A 4432-nucleotide genomic window follows, 5' to 3' on the forward strand; every position below is an offset into this window, starting at 1 on the left:
ACCGCGAGAGCACACCTACCTGGGAACCAGTTACTGTTCCCATGGAAACAGTTCCGCTTCTCCCCGTAGCCAGAAGTTTGCTTTCTTTTCCTTTTCTCTTTAACCCGTGCGCTTGTAAAGTTTCTCCTGGTATTTAATGGGGCGATGGGCAAAGGAAGAAATTAAACTTGTAATTAGGCCTATATTTCTCGCATTTTGCTCGGAATGGCCGTCCCATTTTCCACCCGGCCAAATCCTTCAAGCCTGGCTTAATTCCCACCTCTTCCATGAGGCTCTTCCTGTCACGAAGACTGGAACCAGGCAGGTAGCCTGGATTCAAATCCCTTTCCTACTACTTACCGGCTGTGTGATTTTGGACAAGTAACTTGGCCGTCCTCTGCCTGTTTTCCTCATCTGTAAGATTCTTAACAATGACCTCAGGCACGGAAAACACCTAGAACGATGCACAGCACAGAGTGAGAACTGCGTTTTCATTCAAGGTATATGTTGAATGAATGAGTCTCCCCGTCTGGAATTGATCTATCCTTCCTCCAGTTGACTCCCAAAGCACTTTGTTCCTCTCATATAGGCAGATCCAGTCTGTTGCAGAAAATTGTCTCCAAAGTCCATACCATAGCCATTGCTCTTAACTGTCATGGAGTTCCTTAAATTCGAGCATCTGCCCTACTTACCTGTGTATCCTCTAAGGGCCTACCATAGCGTTTGGTGCATAGTAGGGACTGAGAAAATAAGCATACATTTTAAATTTCATCCAACATTGGGCGCCTGGGTGGCTCACTGGGTCAAGCCTCTGCCTTCAGCTGGGGTCATGATCTCAGGCTCCTAGGATTGAGTCCCACATTGGGCTCTCTCTTTGGCAGGGAGCCTGCTTCCTCCTCTCTCTCTCTGCCTGCCTCTCTGCCTACTTGTGATCTCTCTCTGTCAAATAAATAAATAAAATCTTTTAATAAATAAATAAATTTAATCCAACATTTATTAAGCATAAGCAATGTGCTGTGCTAGGTGCTAGGGATACACTGGTGAGTAAAAACAGTCATGATCCTTCTTCCCTGAAGATAATGAACAAATAGAGACCTAAAAAAAGGGGGTAGTGCTCTGAAGGAATGGAGCAAAGTTCTGTAGGATCATGCAACAGAAGAAACTGACCTAGCCTGGGAACAATAGGAAAGGCTTTCTTGAAGAAATGATACCAGCTGAGCTCTGAGAAAAAGACTAGGAGTTAGTAATGTAAGGGAAATAGAATTTTCCTGCAAAACAGCGTATGGTCAGACCTTGTGGTGGGAGGCAGTTTGCTATCTGACATCAATGAACTGAAAGGAGCTCATGAGAGTTGAAAGGAGCTCATGAGAGTGGTATGAGATGGGGCTACACGGTAGACAGTGACCACATTAAGTCAGCTGTCTTAAAGATACAGGACTTCTTGAGAAGATTGGGAAATTAGAGTTTTATATAAACAAGTAGAATCGTTGGATTTGTATTTAGAAAAGGCTGTCTGGCATCATATGGATGATGTTAGAGAGCCACTTAGGAAGATATTGTAGTAGTCAACATGAAATATAATAATAATTGTATCTTGAAAGCATGGATTGAAATAAATTGGTGAATTTGGGACATATTTAGATGAATGGCTTTAACACATGCACTCTAAGATGGAAATGACCCTGAATGTTCTCTGGCAGCATTTGGTCCTTAATCTTTGATCTTGTAACACACAAGACAGATATTTTGACTTATAGGACACACGTCTATGTATGTACATGGATTTTAGTGAAAGTCAAAAAATGTTGCAGAGGAGTAAAGCACTACAGTAGTTTAAAATAGCCGCAGATACTAATCCTACTTTAAAATGTGTTGTCTATTTATATTGTGGTAGCTCTTCCCCCACGTAGTTCTGCAACCAGTAGCATCAGCAATATCTGGGAACTTCTTAGAAATACAAATCCTTGAACCCCCGCTCAAGATTTGCTGCACCAGAAACTCTGAGGTCGTGCCCTGTAATCTGAGGTAAATAAGCAGATAATTCGATGCATGCTAAATTGAAACAGAGAAGCCACAAGACAAATTACACTAATTTCAAAAACACCTAAAACTTTCTACCCATCTCTCTTCCTCTCCAGAATGAAGTGACTAGAAGAGATGTGCTTACAAGGGTAGCCTTGAATATGTTCTTTGTGTCTTTTTAAAAGCTAGTCATTTGTAAAATCTGGCAATTACTTGAGACACACCTTACAACAAACAGAGGCCCAGCAGTTGGTGGAGATGTTACATTTAATCATTTGTTTCTTCTCCCTTTGAACACACATCTCCTTTGTGGTTAATATGTGTCAAGTCCTGTGCTAGATGCTGGGGATATGTCTGTGAACAAGACAGAAAGTCCTTGCCTACCCAAAGTTCTGATTTGAAGAGTAAGACACTAAACAAGCAAATGAACAAAATAATTTCAGATAACACATGCTATGAAGAAAGTCACATAGTGATTGAACATAGAAAGGTTAGGAAATATTCTGAAGTCTGAAGGGTGACAGGAGCCAGTTAAAAAAAAAAAAGTCCAGGGGAATAGAAATCAAAAGAAAGAGAAACAAACATGGTTTTCTTAATACCTAAATAAGCTTGGTGTGTTTCTGGAAAAGAAAAAAAAATGCCACTGTGGCTAAAATATGGTGAATGAGGAAGATGCTGGTGTGTCTCAGTTGAATACTGCTTGTCTATAACAATAGTAATAATCTCAGAGATTTGTCTAGTGTTTTCAATTTGCAAAGCATTTTCAATTCCAGTAGATATTTGCAAATTCATCACTGAAATGGCTTTTTAAAATATTTAATTTTTTAAAGTAATCTCTACACCCAATGTGGGGCTTGAACCCACAACCCAAAGATCAAGAGTCACTTGATCAGTCACTCACCAACTAAGCCAGCCACATGCCCTTCACTGAAATAGCTTTATCAAGTGAAGTAACTTCAAAGAAGGGAATAGTAAAATAAATAAATAAATAAATAAATAAATAGGAAAGGAATAGTCGATAATACTGAGAAAAGCAATGTCAGGCACTTGTGTAAGCACTATACATATACTCCACTTCTACTTGGAGATCCATGTGGTTCTGGGGGAAACTGGGGAGACCTGTATACCTTTGAATTGTTTGGATAAATATCCAGTGTGATTGCTGGATTGTAAGGTAATTTTATTTTAACTTTTTGAGGAAGCTCCATACTGTCTTCCACAATGGCTGCACCAATTTGCATTCCCACCAACAGGACACAAGGGTTCCTTTTCCTCCGCATCCTCGCCAACACCTGTTGTTTCTTGCGTTGTTGATTTTAGTCATTCTGACAGGCATGATAATATCTCATTGGACTTTTGGTTTCCATTTCCCTGATGATAAGTGATGAAAAGCATCTTTTCATGTGTCTGTTGGCTTTCTAGATGTCTTCTGGGGAGAAATGTCTGTTCATGTTCTCTGCCCATTTTTAAATTGGATTATTTGTTTAGGTGTTGAGCTGTATCAGTTGTTGTTGTTTTCTTTTAATAATTTATTTATTTGAGAGAGAGAGAGAGGAGGGGCAGAGGAAAAGGGAGGGAGAAACCCCAGCAGACTCCTCCCTGAGCTTGGAGCCCATCCTGGGCCCCATCCTACTACCTGAGATCATGACCTGAGCAGAAACGAAGAGCCAGAAGCCCAAAGGACTGCACCACCCAGGGTCCCAAGTTATATCAGTTATTTATATATTTTGGATACTAGCCCTTTATTGGATACATTATTCTCAAATATCTTCTCCTATTCAGTAGGTTGTCTTTTAGTTTTGTTGATTGTTTCCTTGTTGTGCAGAGCTTTTTATTTTGGTGTAATATCAATAGTGTATTTGTGCTTTTATTTCCCTTGCCTCAGGAGACATATCTTGAAAGAATTTGCTGATGTCAAAGAAGTTATTGCCTGTGTTCCCTTCTAGAAATTTTATGGTTTCAGGTCTCACGGTTAGGTCTCTAATCCATTTTGAATTTATTTTTGTGTATAGTGTGATAAGATGGTCCACTTTCATTCTTTTGTATATTGCTGTCCAACTTCCCCAGCATCATTTCTTGAAGAGTCTGTGTTTTTCCCATTGGATATTCATTCCTCCTTTGTCAAAGATTAATTGACCATACAGTTATGGGTCCATTTCTGGGTTTCCTATTCTGTTCTGTTGATATATGTGTCTATTTTTCTGCCAGTATCAAGCTTTTTTATTACTACAGCTTTGAAATATAACTTGAAGTCCAGGATTGTGGTGTCTTCAGCTTTCTTTTTCAAGATTGCTTTGGCTATTTGGGATCTGTTGTTGTTCCATACAAAATTTAGGATTGTTTGTTCTAGTTCTGTGAAGAATTCTGTTGGGGGATGCCTGGGTGGCTCAGTGGGGTGGGCCGCTGCCTTCAGCTCGGGTCGTGATCCCAG

The sequence above is a fragment of the Mustela nivalis genome, assembly GCF_964662115.1.
Source record: "Mustela nivalis genome assembly, chromosome: 17".
Lineage (NCBI taxonomy): Eukaryota > Metazoa > Chordata > Mammalia > Carnivora > Mustelidae > Mustela > Mustela nivalis.